Source organism: Balaenoptera acutorostrata, chromosome 4, assembly GCF_949987535.1.
Source record: "Balaenoptera acutorostrata chromosome 4, mBalAcu1.1, whole genome shotgun sequence".
Taxonomy (NCBI): domain Eukaryota; kingdom Metazoa; phylum Chordata; class Mammalia; order Artiodactyla; family Balaenopteridae; genus Balaenoptera; species Balaenoptera acutorostrata.
The window spans coordinates 70537931-70556744 of NC_080067.1; the positions used below are offsets into that span (position 1 = coordinate 70537931).

Sequence of the window (18814 nt, forward strand, 5' to 3'; positions counted from 1 at the left end):
TGCAGCCTCCATTATTCAAACAAAATCCAAAGTCCTCCACTGAGCTTTGGGCAGACAAGCGCCATCTTGTGGAGAATGTAGGTGGGACGCTGCTGGCCAGGGCAGCACCCCAGGACACCCCCGAGTCTCATGTACCTCGTCTGTATGTGTCCTTCCCCACAGTGCCCTGGGCCTCCCAGGCAAACTGATTCCTAAGACAACCAGTTGAAAGTTTCCGTTTGATCTTACTGTTCCATGTGATCCCAAATTTCCACGTCATATGTTACATACACAAAATAGTTTAATATTAGTAATGGGGAGCTGGGAGACCCTTGATCCTCATTTCCACTCTTTTCCCCTTTCGTCTCCAACAAGGCCCTTTCCTCCGGGTTAGGCTCCGTCTGAGCGAGATGTTGTCAGTGGGCAGGCTGACACTGTGTAGTGGCAGAAGTCCGACAGCCCAGGGGACTCTGGACGAGAAAATGGGGCTCGTCCTCACCCCAAATGCTGAGAAATGTAGAGTATAGCCCCTCTCTCTCCCCAGTAGCCCTCTCAGTCATTTGAATACCCACTGCTCTCACTGGGTGGGCTTTAAATCAACACTGATGCTTTCAGACAAGACCTGCATGTCGAGGGTCTGAGTTCACTCAGGAAGGGGTGTGAATGTGTGGACATTGTTAAAGTTGCATTTTTATTAAACAATATGTTAGACTTGAGCTATTCTATTCTGTGCAAATTATTCAGAAAATGAATTTTCCCGGACAGAGTTAAAAAAAAAAAAAAGAGTAGGGAAAGGAGGAATTAATTATTAGGAATACTGAGGACAAAACCTTCTCTCTTCTTTCTAGGAAAAACTGAAGAACATTTGTCTGTCTGCTTTAAAGAAGACATATTTGCAGTGTTTGTGTATAAAACAATTCAATGCAACCCTTTCTCTGCCTGCCCCCCAGCCATATACATCTTCTCAATACCAAGAGTGTCCTGTGGGTCACATGACGTGCTATGACAGCTCCCATCTCTCCAGGGGCTAAGCCCCAAAACCATGCTGTCTTTGTGACCCCTCTCTTTCTCTCATACCATAGATCCAACCAGTCAGGAAATCCTATGGACTCTACTTTCAAAACATATCCAGAATCCAACCATTCCTTACTTCTCTACTGTGATCTGAGCTCTCAGGAGGATTAGTGCAATAGCCTCCTACTTGCTCTCCCTACTTCCTCCCTACACTCTATTCAAAAAAATTACAGCCAGAGTGGTCCTATAAAACCTAAGTCACATTCAATCAGTTCCCTGGCAAACTCTTCCATCGAAAAAAAATTATAAACCATTTGTGTTCTCTACTGACCATGGGAATGTCTGACGGGCTGGGCAGAATCTATGTGTCCTTTGTTCAGTAGTATTAACTACTACCAGCTGTTGGGTTTGGACCTAATTCTCCTATAGCCTCTTAAAGACTGAAAAATCCTGGAAATGAGGTAGCAGCAAAGATAGGCTGAGATTTCTCTGAGGTTATTAATTTTTGTTTCCCGCTAGCTAAATTGGGCCTGAGGTTCTCCTGAGAAGCACAGAGCAGTGATTCTAGCAGAGCCCTGCCAGGGGAGATCCAAGGGATTCATCCAAGTTTGGCACAAGAGAGCAGTCAGAGGAAAACCAAAAGAGTCCATGCAAAGTCAACTGGAAATAAATGAGCCTTGGATAAGCTTCATTAACTGGCAAGTTTTCCCCCCTCACCCAGTGTCTTTCCTTTAAGGGGCACTCTGCCAGCCAAGTTCCTAGATCTTCCTGCTGCAAAATCTGATTTCCCATTCAATAATGCAAGGTAATATTACTGATGGCTAATAATTCTTAAGCACATGTTTTGCACCAGACACTATTCTAGACACTTTATATTCATCCTTTCATTTATTCACTCATTCAACAAATATTTATTGGGCACTTAATAAATCTATAAATAAACAAAACAGAAAAATAAACCCCTACCTTCCAGAGCTTGCATTCTGGTACAGGGAGACAGAAAATATAGGACCATAAGGAATAAGTAAATTATATTGTATACTAGGAAGTGATGGGGCAGGGGGAGGGAAAGGGAACATCTGAGAGCAGGAATCACAATTTTATAGTTGGTCCAGGTAGGTCTCATTGAGGAAGTGACATTTGAGAGGAGATGGAGATGGTAATGAAGTTATCCATGTGGTCACCTGGCGGACCAGTGTTCCAGTGCAAAGACCCTTCAGTGAGAACAACCTGGATACTCTGGGACCAGCAAGGACTGTTGTGGCTGGAGCAGAGGGAGGGCGATGAGGTCAGAGGCCATGAAGGGACCAGGAGGCCACTGGAAGGGCCCAGCTTTCTCTCTTATCAAGTGGGAAGCCATGGGAGGACTTGACTTAAGGTGAGCTATGTTTTACAGGACCTGACTGCTGTGTTGAGAATAGAGTGTAGGATGCAAGGGAAGAAGTAGGGAGACCAGTTAGGTGGCGGTTGCAATAATCTTGGTGAAGGATGATGATAGCTTAGCAGAGAGGATGAGAAAGGTTTAGATTCCAGATATGTTTTAAATGTGGAGTCAGTAGGACTTCTTGGATCTGTGGCGGGAGAGAAAGTAAGGAGTTAAAAAAGAATACAAATGCTCTGGTGACCTAAATGGGAAGGAACTCCAAAAAAGAGGGGATATATGTATACGTATAGCTGATTCACTTTGCTGTACAGTAGAAACCAACACAACACTGTAAAGCAATTATACTCCAATAAAAATTTTAAAAAGCAAAAAACAAAAAATGAATACCAGGTTTTGGCCTGAGCACCTGGAAGAATGGAGTTACCCTCAGCCGAGATGGAGAAGAATGCAGGTGAACAGGCTTTCAGAGGAAGATTGGGAGTTCAGTTTGGGACATGTTACATTTGTGGTATAGCTATTGGAGTGGGCAGTTGGCTACGTGAGCCTGGAGTTCAGGGGAGTGGCTCATCTGGAAGTATACATTTAAAAGTCTTTGGTACATAGATGGTAATTAAACCTTGAGCTTGGATGAGCTCACTGAGGGGCTGTATGTTGTAGTAGATAGAGAGGAGGACCAAGGACAGGGCCCTGAGTCTGGGAGAAGATGAGGAACCACCCAGGGAGAATGAACAGGAACAGTCAGAAAGCGAGGACAAAGGCAAGAGTGTGTAGTCCCAGAAGCCAAGGGAAGAAGTGCCTTGAGGGGGCAGCAATGATCTGCTGTGTCCAATGTCACTGGTGGCTCAGGTAGGAGCAGGACTGAGTTGGTCAGTGGGCGTAGCAATGTGCAAGCCGTTGGTGACTTTGACAAGAACGCTTTATACGGAGTAAAGGGCATGAGAGCCTAGTTTGAGTGTGTTTAAGAAAAGATAAGAGAGGAATCGGAGACAATGAGTATATCAACATAAGAAGTTTTGCTGCAAAGTGTTGCAGAGAAAAGAAGTGGTAGAAGGCAGAGGAAGCACGGTCAAGGGAAGTTAAAACACAATTTTTTTTTTTTTTTTGAAATCAGACAAATAACAGCCTGTGTGGAGCCGATGAGAATGATACAGTAGAGAGGAAAAAACTAACGCTATAGGAGAAAAATGCTTTTGGACCAATGTCTCAGGGTACTCTAAACGGGGTAGAATCTAGTCACTTTAGGTGACTGAAGGGTTGGCTTTTGTTGTAGTTTTCTAGAGCTGCCAGAACAAAGTACCACAAGCTGAGTGGCTTCAACAGTGGAAATTAATTTTCTCACAGTCCTGGAGGCTAGAAACCCAAGGTTAAGGTGTCAGCAGGGTTGGTTCCTTCTGAGCTCTATGAAGGAGGATCTGTTTGCAAGCTCTCCCCTAGCTTCTGGTGGTTTGCTGGAGATCTGTCATTTCCTGGCTTGTAGGGACATCACCCTGGTCTTACCTTCCTTTTCACTTGGCATTCTTCCTGTGTGTGTCTGTGAACAAATTTCCCCTTCACATCAGGACACCAGTGGTACTGAATTAGAGGCTCACCCTACTCCAGTATGACCTCATCTTAACTAATTACATCTGCAATGACCCTATTTCTAAATAAGCTCACTGAGGTGCTGAGGGTTAAGATTTCAATACACAGTTTTGGAAGGCACAGTTCAACCATAATAGCTTTCGATAAGAGGTGGACAATTTATCTTTAGTAACAGAATGGAAGGTAGAACACTGAAAATGCTGGCAGATTTACAGATAGATTTGTGGGAGTCCATGCAAATACTCTTCTGATTGCTTCTATTTTCTCAGTGATGTGAAAAGCAAGGCCATTAGCTGAGAGTGTGGGCAAAGGCAGACTGAGGAGGAGGATGTGGTGAAGTTGTTTCTAGCAGGGTGGGAGAGCGGGTGGTCTAAGGGGATACAATGCAGCAGCTGGGTAGTCTTAAGGGCACACCTGTGGTCCTTGGTCCTGCATCTAAGGCAGGTCAGTCAGTGTGGTCCTGAATTTTTCTCAAGCTCCACTCAGCTGCAGAAGGGCAGGCAGAGAGTGTGGGGAGAGTTACGATCCACTAGGGTGTGATCTTGCAAAGTGAGTACAGCACACAGAGGAGATGGAGCAGCAAGGGAGTTGACAGTAAATACAAGGAAGTTGTAATGATAGACTGTGGAAATAAAATTGGGTAACAGGGAAGGGAGGATCCTATGTGGAGATATTATGATCACTCTGATTTCACAGATGAAGAAAGTGACCGATAGAGAAGTGAAGTACTTTTGGGGGTTCATTCGGTGGCAGAGTCAGAACCCAAATCTAGGCAGTGCATCTCAGAGCCTGTGTTCTTCGAGACAAGACCAGAAAGGTGGGAGCAAGGAGGCAGGAAGGATGGGGCATCAGTAGTTATGAAACTGTTCTCTCCACTGACCCCATGTGACTGTAAACAAGGCATTCCCATCCCCTGTAACACAGCATTCCATGATTCCAGTGATTTCCTCCTCTTTGGAGAAGAATCTTTTCTCTTTTGTTCTGACAGATATTCTCTTTCATTTAAGACAGATATCCGTGTCTCTACTAACCTCTCATCCTCCCTTCCTTTCCACCCTTAAACATGTACACTGTTTCATTGTTCACAAAATACTTTTGTATTCATTTCACACTTTGTGTTCACCGCTACCCTGCTCTGGCAGTTATTATTATTTTCAAGATAAGGAAATGAGGCTTTGAATAGTAAAGAGATGAACACAACAGCCAGTTAATAGTAGACCTGGGCCTCAAATCTAAACCTTTAATTTAAAATTCAAATCTCTTTCTATCTCCTAGGATACTTTCTTTAAAAACGATGATTTTTCTGATTTTGAAATAGGGTGAATTGGAGGGCAGGTGTATCCCTGACACTGGAGAAGTTCAGGAACATAGATTAGTACTCTTCTAGGATTCTGTAGAACAAAATCACGCAATAATTATGGTGTTAGAGTACATGCCACTCACATTTTCCACCCTTGACTCGGTGGTAAGTCAGGGAATAAACGCCTATGTTAATAGAAGGAAGGCTAGTTAAATGGTTTAGTTATGGTACACTATTGGTAATATCATGTTAAATAAGGTAGGTGAAGCTGTCTTACTTGTTCTTGGGACATTCTTTGTATTTCAACAAAATATTCTTCAAATATTTCAAAATGCTTCTGGAATATTTGCTAAAGCTCCTCAGTGAAGTTTATTCACTCAAACATTCAATCATTCATTCATCAGACTTTTATGAAGCCCTTGCTATGAGCCTGGAATTGTGCTAGGTGTTGGATCCTTGTCTTTAGGAAATTCATAATCCATCAGGTGATACAGACCTATAGACACATACCCTATAAATGCTGTAGGGAGAAATGAACTAACGGCTAAGGAGCAGAGCTGAGACTGACCAATTGCCTGGGCAGAGGAAGGAGGACTTCAAGTTGGAGGTGACATTGGAGCTTCTTAGAGGAGTTTCCCAGGCGGTGCAGGGGAAAAACTGCACAGTCCCACAGCTCTCTCCATTCCTCTCCCCCAGACTGGTCTTAGCATGACCTCTACACCTGTACTAACAAAACATATGCCACACTAATAGTTTAAGACAAGCGAAGAGCCGAATGATTTCTTCAGCTCCTCGAGGTCATGGAATTCAAGAGGAAGACATTGCTGTGACCAACGTGATTATGGGCAGGAAAGAGGGCATGGGCAGGCAGAACTGAGGGTTCTTGTGTGGGACAGTAACTCTACCCAGGCAGGTAGTCAGTTGTGTGTTCCTCTAACCAATAGAACAAAGCACAGTCTTCCTGTCTCAGGGAGAAGGACAGAGGAGGGTATGGAGGACACGCGGCCAATGACCTGTTGACAGGTCAGATTGTTGGCTGACCATTTCTCCTCCATGGGCCACAGTCCATAAATTATGGAGCTGATAGTGCTAACTGGGATGGGCTTATGGATAAAAGTTTTTTCTTTAAATTATTTTACTTTTTCTGTATTTTCTATATTTTCTGCAATGAGAACGTTTTAATTAACCTTAAAATGTTAATGTATTTATTAATCTTTAAAAATGAAGAGATTGAAGTAAATGGCTTCTGAGACCAATTCCAACTCAAAATCGGATTTTAAAGGACGAGTAGAGATAGAGAAAATAAGCAGATAGTATTGACTTTTGGTGGCAGTAATACATTATGTTGATGATGCTTCTTTATAGTAGCTCTCATTTATTGAGTGCCAAGTCTTATGTAAAACACTTTATGTACATATTTAAATATATACGTAGAAATATTTAGTATATATGTCTAGCTAGCTATATATCTGTAGACATAGCATATACCTTATATAGATATTCAGATAGATATCTATATATATCTATCTATATATCTCTAGATAGATATCTATATATAGATATAGATATATTCCTAGAATAAGGAGAAGAAATACAGTGAAGTGTTTGGGGTCCTTTTGACTTGGAGTTAAGTTCTGGCTGGGTCTATATATTCCTCATCTGTCTCTGAGCCCAGTTCTAATAAAATTCAAAGAGAGACACACTTCCTCTTTATGTGAGCATCAGCCGTATACTTCCCCAGGTCCCGACGGTCTCAAGACCCACTGCTAGTGCTAACCATCCCCACTTCCTCCCTTCAGTGAGCCAACAGCAAGCTGCATGGGTGAGTACCCTTAGATCAGGATGGAGCCTCTGAGTGCTGGGGCTGCAAAGAAGGGCAGTACCTGTGACAACCAGGAGCAAATGGGTGCTCCCACATCCAGAAGTCTGGCCACAGGCACAACTCATTGCCTACAGCACATCCCACCCCTCCACCACAGGGCTAGAGTCAGATTTTGGTAAAGAAAATGCAACCTCAGGTGGCATTAAAGGCAATCTCTAATAAAAGTTGAGCACGTTACTAAGAATTGCTAAAGATTTAAGGATAACAAACATTGTATAAGAAGGGAATAAAACTCAACAAACAGAAAAATTAGCTCTCTAGGAAAGAGAAAGTGGAATAGATAAAAATGGGGGAAAATGTAGTTAATATTTACATTTATGAAACAAGAACAAGATGTTATGAAAAAGTACCAATTAGAGATTTCAGAAATGATAAAATACGCTTGTTGGAAAGAAAAAGTGAATCAATGAGTGCAGAGCACACTGGACATAGTTGAAGAGAAAATGAATGTGTTGTAAGCTGGAGCTGAGCAATTCCACCAGTTTTTAGGACAGAAGGACCAAGAGACAAAACATGCAGAGAAAGTTAAGACATGTGGAAGACAGAGTCAAAAGTCCAATATCTATTTATTGAATACGAGTTGAAGATGGAGAGAACAGATAAAACAAAAGAGAGAAAATAAAAAATATAGTAGAAAAAAATACCCCAGTCCTGGAGAAAGATGTTTTTAGACTTAAAAAGGACACCTTGCTTCTGAGTAAATGAAACAAAACAAAAATTCAACCTTAGACACATCCTAGTGAAATTTTGGACAACAAATGGAAAAACAATCTAAAAGTTTCAGAAAAAATTACCTACAAAGAAGGAAGAATCAGATAAACAACAAGTTTCTGATGACCAATAATGGCTACAAAAGATAATGGAATAATATCTTCAATATTAGGAGAGGAAATAATTTTGAGCCTAGAATTCTTTAACAACCCAAATAATCATTAAAATGTAAGGTCAAAATAAAAGGATTTTAGAATACAAAGTCTGTACAACAACTCTTATTGTAAGAATTTCTGAAAGCTATAGTCCAGCAAAATGAAAAATGAATACAAGAGAAAATTATTGCAGAGAGACAATTTTTAATTATATCTTAATAATTGTTGACTATAAAAAATAAATCAATATTATGCTAGATCCCAAATGCAAAATGATTCCTATGTATGATGTGGCGAAGAGCAGGTTACCATTTTTATCATTATAAATAGGGGAAAATATAGGCATGGTTTAGTTTTAGATCATAGAAAAATATATTTATTGTGTTGTTTGGACTGCAGCAATAAGTGGATTGCTTTCAGAGTTTGAAAGGAAAATCAGCAAGATATGTATAAAAGAAAAATAAGAATCCTTCATCAAAATGAGAATAGCATTCTTAGCTAACACCTCAATTACTGAATCACTCATTTCCTTCTAATACTTACTGGTTGACTGTTTAAAGGTAAGAATGGAGCTGTGAGTCTCACGCTTTGCTGCACATTAGAATTACCTGGGTAGTGTTGATAACTCTCAACACCCAGGCCTCACTCCACATTAATTAAGTCAGTATCGCTGGGGGTGGGACCCAGGCATAAATATTTTTAAAACTTTCCAGGTTATTCCAATGTGCCGCTGAGTGTACTAATCAGGGAATAGAGGAGGGTACTGTTAGGGAAAAGGTCACACTTCAGGTGGGATTAGATGGCAGAGTGACTCTGGGCAGGTCCTTGCACCCTCAGACATTCTCTGACTTGTAAGAGTTGGTATGCAGGAGCTCTATGGGCCCCCCAGAGCTGAGGAACTCTGATTCTATAAGACCAGTCTCAGAAAGAAGAGAATGTGTTTCCTCCCTTTTAAAATGTACCACATGGGACCAGTATGAGTATAGGGCTCACCCCCACCTGGTCCTCAGAGCCAGCACCACACTGTTGCTCCATTTGCACTGTTGTGGCCAAACATGACCCCTTCTCATTAGGAGCTTGCCCACAGCTACAGGTAAAAAAACCTATCAAGACCTTCTTGGTCTATGATAATGGTTAGTGCCCTTGCTGAGAAGTGCTGCTGGACCCAGTGCCAAGCCTTGCCCAGCCTGAAATACCTTCTCTCTCCTCCCTGCCTATTCAGGACACACCCAGTTTCTCTAGGAAGACATGGCTTCCTTCTCTCAACTCCTGGTAAACACTATCTTGGCTCCTAAGTAGATGTCAACTTCCTATTTGGCATTTCTTTTTAAAATCCTCCAAATGCTTGTTTGAGCCTAAGTCTGATGCAATGAAGAGGCATTTAAGCCTGCAGTGCCTCAATGAATTCTCACCATAACCCACCAATGTGTAGGGCAGTCTCCTGAATCTCTTTCCCCCTTTGACATGACGAAATCCAAATGCCTTTGCGTGGCATTCACACTCTTCACAACTTAGTACTCATCAACCTCACGGAACATCACTTTCTCTGCCTTCCAGTTAAGTCCATTCTCCAGCAGTCTCACCAAGGCTCCACACCATCCTTGCTGTGAGAACATGGTACTCACATGAGTGCTCCATTAATGCTCTCTGTGAAGTGTTCCTGGACTCCCCATTCAGAGCTGAGTTCACCTGCCTCTGTGCTCCTATGCTATTGTATTCCTCCCTCTGTGACAGCAGTCATCACTGTGTATTATAATTACAATTCTAATGTGTAGTTTTTCTTGATAGACCAGAAGGAACTAGAAAAGAGTTCTGGTCTCTGTCTTCACCCATGGCTAGCACAGTGCCTTATGATTAATAAATATTTATCAGATGAATGAATGAATAAATAAATGAAATGATTTAAGACCCTAACTGACCTGGCCAAAAAATAAAGAAAAAAAAAAAAAGCTCTTCAGCTTGGCTAGAAATTCTAGAAATCAGAATTAACATGAAAATTTGTTAAAATGCTTATTCCTAAGCTTCAGTCCAAAATGATTTTGATTTAGTAGGACCAGGTTGAGACCTGGCAATCTGTATGTTCAAAAGTCCTGTCCTCCCCAACCCCTCACTGAGTCTGATTTGTAAGATCTGGGGACCTGCCATGGCTTTGGGAATTCTTCCTTGGGAAATGATGTACTTTTGCCACTGTCCCAGTGCTCAGGGGCCAGAACAACACAGCTGGTTATCAGTCTGTTTAGCTCTTCTCTTTCCAAGAGGGCCGAAGAGGCCAGTTGCCCCTCCAGTATGCTGACCCCACATAACGAAGAGTCTTTCAGCTTAAAAACAAACAACCCAATCCAAAAATGGGCAGAAGACCTAAATAGACATTTCTCCAAAGAAGATATACAGATTGCCAACAAATACATGAAAGAATGCTCAACATCATTAATCATTAGAGAAATGCAAATCAAAACCACAATGAGGTATCACCTCACACCAGTCAGAATGGCCATCAACAAAAATCTACAAACAATAAATGCTGGAGAGGGTCTGGAGAAAAGGGAACCCTCTTGAACTGTTGGTGGCAATGTAAATTGATACAGCCACTATGGAGAACAGTATGGAGGTTCCTTAAAAAACTAAAAATAGAACTATCATATGAACCAGCAATCCCACTACTGGGCATATACCCAGAGAAAACCATAATTCAAAAAGACACATGCACCCCAATGTTCATTGCAGCTCTATTTACAATAGCCAGGACGTGGAAGCAACCTAAGTGTCCATCGACAGATGAATGGATAAAGAAGATGTGGCACATATATACAATGGAAGATTACTCAGCCATAAAAAGAAACGCCTTCTTTGTAGTGAGGTGGATGGACCTAGAGTCTGTCATACAGAGTGAAGTCAAGAAAGAGAAAAACAGGGAGGGAGGGAGATGCGAGAGGGAAGAGATATGGGAACATATGTATATGTATAACTGATTCACTTTGTTATAAAGCAGAAACTAACACACCACTGTAAAGCAATTATGCTCCAATAAAGATGTTAAAAAAAAGAAAAGAAAGAGAAAAACAAATACCTTGCGCTAACACATATATATGGAATCTAAAAAAAAATGGTTCTGATGAACCTAGGGGCAGGACAGGAACAAAGACTCAGATGTAGAGAATAGACTTGAGGACACAGGGAGGAGGAAGGGTAATCTGGGACGAAGTGAGAAAGTGGCATGGACATATATACACTACCAAATGTAAAATAGATAGCTAGTGGGAAGCAGCCGCATAGCACAGGGAGATCAGCTCAGGGCTCTGTGACCACCTAGAAGGGTGGGATAGGGAGGGTGGGAGGGAGGCTCAAGAGGGAGGAGATATGGGGATATATGTATACATATAGCTGATTCACTTTGTTATACAGCAGAAACTAACACAACATTGTAAAGCAATTATACTCCACTAAAGATGTATAAAAAAAACCAAACAACTTTCTGAGAGCTGTGTCCTGAACAAGACAGGGCTCTGCCCATGCAGTTGTGCCTGGTCATGGAGCCCAACCTGACAAAAGATTTGTATTTTGGCTAACTTCTAAATCTGAGAGGATGTGAGAAAAATAGAGCAACATTCTGCTATTGGAGTCCTGTCATCTGTTACTTTCTGATGTGATGGACAACCCTAGTACGAGCAGTCTTCTTTTCAGCCTCTGTCTTCCTCTAAATGAATATTGATGCTGTGTTTACCTTTAATTAATATTCATTGTGATAAAGGAATTACACTCATTCACTTTTAATTATACCCTTCTTGCATAAACAAGCTTTTAATAACCGATTTTCCAGGGTAGAAAAAAACAAGCTCTCTGCCCGCAGCCTTGTTTGATGCCAGGAAATCTGCCTCTGCAATTGATAAAGGGAAATTTTTTTTTTTTTTCAGTTTGTTACTTGGTGCAGTGGGAGGAGCCATGGTGGAAAGTTAGGTCTTCTAAGTTCTAGCTCCATCCAGCTATGCCATAGCTACTGTGTGTTCTTGGGCCGATTCCTTGCCCTCCTGTGCTTCACCTTCGTATCTGGAAAATGATGATGGAACCCAACCAATTGTTCTCATCCATGGCTGCATACAGGGAAAACCTGGGGGATTATTGAACAATACCAAAGCCCAGGCTGCATTCCAGATGAATTAAAACAAAATATCTATGGGTTGGGTGTAGGTACAGGTATTTTTTAAAAGATCCTCAGGTGGGATTCTTTTGATGTTGGGAATTATGTGTATCGTTCTCACCAGACTTCTAGGCTCCTGCCAGGGTGGCAGATTGCATGGGGCCCAGAAGGAAGGCCGGCACGGACCTCAAGAACCAGCTCAGCCATGCCCTGGTGCTCCCCTGTGCTGGGTGGGTGCTCACATCCTGGGATTGGCTCAGTGGTATTCTCTAGGAGCAGGGAGGAGGAATAATGTTCACTGAGCACCTGCTCTGTGACAAGGCACATCCAATGTCTCATCTGTCAGTCATGAGACACGTCCCCTGTCTTCTATGTGCCAGGCATGGGGGGTTTAATGTTGGTGAGTAAGGCAGTTTCTGCCCTCACAGACCTTATGACCTAGTAGGGGAGAAAGACTTTAAAGTGTGTAATTAACAATTACATGAGTTTAAGGAGTTGAAAGGAAAAGTACAGGTTGCATCAGAGCACATAACAGTGGTGGGGCAGTGTTGGTAAGAGAGACCTGCTTTATGAAGCAACGTCTAAGGTCTGAGGCCTGAGGATGAGTAGGACTTAGTTCAGTTCATAGATGGCGAGCAGCATTCGAGTGAGAGATAGTGCTTCTACAAGGCAGATGTTGGCACTCCTGTTTTACAGATGAGAAACCCGGTCCCAGAGAGACCAGGTCCAAAGCAACCTCCCTCGTTCTGACTTTTCAGCTGGGAGAGATATCAGAAATCACTGAAATCACGTGGTGGGACAGAGCTCATTAAAATGACCATGGCTGCAGCTGGACAGAGCAGAAATCAGGTTGAAATAGGAAAGGAATGAAGCCATAGGCCTAAGGCACATAAAGGCAGGAAACGCCACCTGCCTGGTCAGGCAACAGGCCACATGCAGTCCTGGGAAGGAAGCCACATCACAGGGTCCAGCACGAATCTTGGATGGGAGTGGGGTTCTCTGTGAGGCAGATAGAGACTGGTGTGGCATGACCACAGGAGGGGTCCAACAGCAGGGGATATTTTTTTTTTTTTTCTTAAATAAATACTGAATCTAAGTGTTATGTTCAAGTGTCCATTCTTAGAAATGATGTGAAGTAGCAGGGTTTTTTTTGTTTTTTTTTTTTATTTTTTATTTTTTATTTTTTTTATTTTTTTTATTTTTTTAATGATATTCTTGTCTGCTTACATTCTTTTTATGTATGTATGTATGTATGTATGTATGTATGTATGTATGGCTGTGTTGGGTCTTCGTTTCTGTGCGAGGGCTTTCTCTAGTTGTGGCAAGCGGGGGCCACTCTTCATCGCGGTGCGTGGGCCTCTCACTATCGCGGCCTCTCGTTGCCGCGCACAGGCTCCAGACGCGCAGGCTCAGTAATTGTGGCTCACGGGCCGAGTTGCTCCGCGGCATGTGGGATCTTCCCAGACCAGGGCTCGAACCCGCGTTCTCTGCATTGGCAGGCAGATTCTCAACCACTGCGCCACCAGGGAAGCCCAGCAGGGGATATTTTGATGCTCCTAGCAGGTGGTCCAGAGCAAGGCAATCTTTCAGCCAATAGCAGGTCTCTTCCCGTTAGTCTGGAGTTGGGGGATGGGACCCCAGATGCTGAGAAAAGCAAAACAATGCTCTACCAATCAGTGCTGGACAAGCCCAGCAGTGCAGCTCCCTCAGGGAACAAGGTGAGACCACATCTCGACAGCTGGCTCGGGCTCAAGGGTGAGACTAAATCAGGAGGTCAGAGACAGTTCAGCACCGGGGGCTTGATGCCGAGATCCAGAGCTTGAGGACAGGATCAGTGCTGGAGGCTGTGGGGAGGCTTATCCCAAGGGCGAGGATCAAGTCATTCCAGGTGTGGGGGGAGAAGGTAGGCAGAGGTGGGAGGCAGGTGGCACCTGACCATCCATTCCAGTGGTTCTCAGTGAGCATCTAATATCCGCTGAGAACCTGCTTCAACATAACAGGGTGGGATGTGGGTACCTGCATTTTTAAGAAGCTCCACAGGCAATTCTAGTGTATATTTCTGGTTAAAAATCACTGAGCTAGACCAATCCCTTCAGTTTTCAGATGAAGAACCTGAGGCCTAGAGAGAAGTGACTTGCCCAAGGTCCTACAGCACACCAGCAGAAATAGGACTAAAACCTTGGTTTCTTCACTCCCAGTCCGCCACCTATACATTCAGGTTAGCTGTTAACATCAGCAGCAGTAGCAACAGCCCTTGAGATGCATACGCCCCTGCCTCTGATATCATCTGATGTTCTCAGATAGGGAACATTGCTTATTTATGCCCCATAAGCAAACCAAGACTGTGTGAAGTGAAACAATTTGCTTGCTCAAGGCCGTATAGCTGGGCTGGGACTCTTTCCTAGTCCTGAGATCTTTCTCTGGCTTCAAACACCACATGACAAAGCTGGAGTTTAGGCTTTTCTCCCAGGAGGCAAGACCTGACCTTTTTCAACCTGGATGGTCTAATGGCCTCTAATCCATTTCCTGTGCATGTGGCCAGCAAGCCCCTAATGGAGTGTAGCTATAAGGCTAAAGGGGAGCCTGGTAATTAGAGGCCTAGAGGCATAAGCGACATTTGGACAACTGGCCAGCTGGCTACAGTGCATTTGGCACCCCAAGGGCTCCAGAAACCAGAGCCGAAGTGCCAAGCATATCAAACTCATGTCACCAAGGTCTGCGCTCAGCTGCTACCTTAGCATTTGCAAAATGTCCTGCCCACACTCTTCCCCTCGCATCCTCCCTTGGCCATTTGCAGGAGCAGATGAGTTGAGGTTACATGCAGCTGATCCCAGACCTGCTGGTTAATGATCTTGGCCTGTAATTAGTGTTTCCTATTCCTCACTCCTTGCCAACTCCTGCAGTTAATGTATCATTTCTCTCTCTGCAGAGACTCCTTCGGGAGGGTTCTGAGGCCCTGGAATGAACATTTCTGGTAGTGGCAGGATTCTGGAGAGGCTCCATCTGCTGCCTGTCCCACCACCCCTTGGCATCATCCCTGCTCCCTCCCACCTCAGAGTCTACATCCATCAAGTTCTCTTCTGAACATTTCTTGAACGTGTCTTTGCTTTTCCATCTTTGTGGCTCTGATTTGATCAGACCTCATCATCCTTCATTTGGACTCCTACAGTATTTTCTTAATGGGCCTTCCTGTCCTGGTCCTGCAAATGTCTCCTCTGCAATATAGTAAGAATAATCTTTCTAAATTGCCAATCAGGCTGTATGACTCTCCTACCTAAAAGCCCAGACTTTTTAGTTTGGCACATAATGTCCTGGGCAGTGTGGTCTGCCTAATTTTCTACTCTCACTTTCACATGGTTTTTACATGGTTTTAAATTCAGAACTGCTGTAATTTTCTCCCCTCCTCCCTCCCTTACGCGTCCCAATACGTATGTACATGTGTGTGTGCATGCACACACACACATACACACACACATGCACTCCATCCATCCATGTTGCTCCATGAGCAGGAGGACAGAAGACAGGGCAGGAAAGGGATCTGACTGACTTGGGCAAGCACCCTAAGAACCATCATTAGGAAAGTGAGAAGGGACTCATTCTCTGTGACTTTGGAAGATGGGACTAGAAACTATTAAGTTCATTTTAATACTCAGAATAGATATTTAACTGATAGGGACAGAGTAAAGGGACAAAGTAGGTGATTAAATAGTTAATCTCACTAGGGGATTGTAAATAGAGAAAAAAAGTATGGGAGACCCCTGTAAGTTAATCATCACTCAAGAAAGTATGCTTTCGTAGCAAGAAAACCATGCAACAGAAGCATGAGACATGCCCCCAAACAATAAAACAATGGTGGAATGAGGTCCACATCCTGCCCAGTGAGATCAGTAAGTTATGGATTCCTAGGACATGCTTCTCTGCACGTACTAAAAACAAAAATACAGGGAAAAGGTGACATTATACTGAAACCTGAGATGATTTACCATATTTTAGTATGTTACCACCTTTTGGCCCATTTCCACAGCGCCATGACAGTCCCAGTATGACCAAGTAGGAACAAGAAAACTCCCCCCGCCCAACGTGGAGAAGGAGCTGATGATGGAAGTTTGATGTCTGTTCAAAAATGAGGAAGGTTCAACAAGAGAGGCCGCGATAATGAGAGGCCTGCGCACCGCAATGAAGAGTGGCCCCTGCTTGCCACAACTAGAGAAATCCCTCGCACAGAAACGAAGACCCAACACAGCCATAAATAAATAAATAAATAAATAAATAAAAATTTAAAAATGAGGAAGGTGGTCTTTTCCCCCTCCTCACTTTTCCTTTGATTATAAAACTGTATAGTATGACCAACAATTCTATTTCTTGTGCATTTGAGCACAGCATAAGTAACAAGGGAACATCATCACAGTAGAAATGACTGATGACATTAGAGCCGCAAAAAGTCAATGTAAAAATCTTGATCGTGAACATTAGTGCTTGAAAGGTACTGTAGAGGTATGGAATGCCTACCAGCACATGACAAAGTCTCTGGGACATGAGAACATTGTAGAGCAGAGGGTTACAGATGGCCAAATAGCAGTCATAGGCCATGGCTGACAAGATAATGAACATAAGGAAGAAAGCCAACTGTGTGGCACATGCATGATAGGAAATGGTATTTTGATCCACAACAAAATTTACCAGTATCTTAGGACAAATGACAGTAGAATTACCAAGACCAATGAAAGCCAGGTGTTTGATAAAAAACTACATAGGTGTGTGTAGGTGGGAATCCACTTGGATCAAGATGATCATGCCCAGATTTCCCACTACTCTGATTGTGTAGCTAATGAGGAAGACCCTGAAAAGTAGGGCCTACAGCTCAAGATGCCTTGTGACTCCCATCAGAATGAATTTAGTCAGTGATGATAGATTCTGTTGGCCTATTTAGTCCAGTTAGCTTTTCTGGAAAGAAACAGGTTGTTATTAGCTTCCTTGTGGTATCATCTAAATACAGTATAATATGTATAGACAGAAAAAAACAAAAACAAAAAACTGTAGCCCACTAAGCCCTCGGGGTGACACTCCCTTGCCTACCGCTTGTATTTCTCACAAGCGTCCTATACTAATAAATTCTTTCCTTACCTGTCACTCTGCCTCTCGCTGCTTTCTTTCTGCACCGAGACAGACCTATGCTCTACTGAGTCCCAAAATGCGTTCTGCGGTGTCATAACCACTGAAATTATTTGAGCACAAAGTGGGCTCCCCCAGGAAATAGTGAGTGTATCACCTGGAGGATTCGGGCAGAGGCTGTCTGTCAAGATGCCACAGGTGCAATTCCTGCACTGGGCATGGTCTGGGAGTCTTTGGCCCTCAAATAACATTCTAATTCCAAGATTCTGTAAATCTCTGATACAAAAGCCCCATCAAGTTTTGCTGCTTCCACAGAGACTTTCCTGTCTGGGAAAATCTCTCACCTCTCTGCACATTGGTGTCTGAATCCCGTCCATGCACATACACACACACTCCACACACGCCCCTGACATGGAAATCTCTACGAGACACAGAGAACGTTACCACACACTGCATCTAATGCTTCAGATATCTGGTGGAGGCACATCTTACACTCATTCTTCTATAAAAGCTAGAGGAGGAAGAAGAGTAGGAACATAATTTGAATAACATGGGGGTGACTCCTGGTCTTCCACTCAATAAGCAGAGGCCCCAGGCCAAGCGGAGGTGCGATGGGAGGTGAGCGCCTGCCACCGTGTCCTCACTGTGTCTCATTCCCTGTGTGCCGCTCAGAGTTGGGAGGCATCTGGAATATAGGGCTGCTGAACATAAGCCAGCTACTGCAGCTGAGGCATCACCAAAAAGCAGAAATCAGTTCCAGCCTCAAAGGACCGACTGGTGGTGTTGAACCCTATGAGAGACATGAAGTCTGTTTCTGTTGTGAGGTCTTCCAGTGGGAGTTCAAAGCGAATTTAGGTACTGTTTGATTTTTCCCTCATATGCCGACTTTAGAGGGTATTAAGGTACAACTCCACTGTGCAAGGTCTATCACCATGTCTGGTGTGGACCACAGGATGGGGAGACCCCAGATCTTCTACTATTCTCATCTTAGAACCCTGAGAGAGCATGGTGCTGGGCACCTAGTTATTAATTGTTTAGAAGTTACTTTAGTCTTTCAGAACTGGTGTGGTAGAAGAAACACGAGTCTAATGGTTAGTGACCCAATCATGGTCCCTTCCAGTTCGGTGATTTTAGGTAAATCTCTTCCTCTCTGTGGGGCTCAGCCTCTATCTGTGTGTGTGGAGTGTGCTGCAGGGGCTGGGGAGTGGGGAGGGGAGAAGAGTCTGGATTAAATGACCTCCATTCTTCCTTCCAACATGAATGTGCTAGGATTCTGATTTTTCTGTTCTAGAGGTTGGCAAACTTTTCCTGTAAAGGGCCAAATATTTTAGTGTCCACACACCACACAGTCTCTGTAGCAGCTATTCGGCACTGCCATTATTGCATGAAAGTAGCAATACATGAATGAATGAGCAGCTTTGTCTCAATAAGACATAATTTACAAAAACAGGTGGCAAGCTGAATTTGGTTTGTTGACCCCAGGTCTGTGGACTATTGTTCTAGTCTAGTCTATCTATTCTCCACATAGTAGGACTTTCTTATTCAGTCTGAACTGAGTGGC

General features: G+C 43.3%; 1 pseudogene; it reads right to left on the bottom strand.

Annotated features, from left to right (window-relative positions):
* Positions 1-12038: 12038 nt before the first annotated feature.
* Positions 12039-17740, bottom strand: LOC114235648 (olfactory receptor 8K5-like; annotated as a pseudogene).
* Between the last annotated feature and the right edge of the window lie 1074 nt (positions 17741-18814).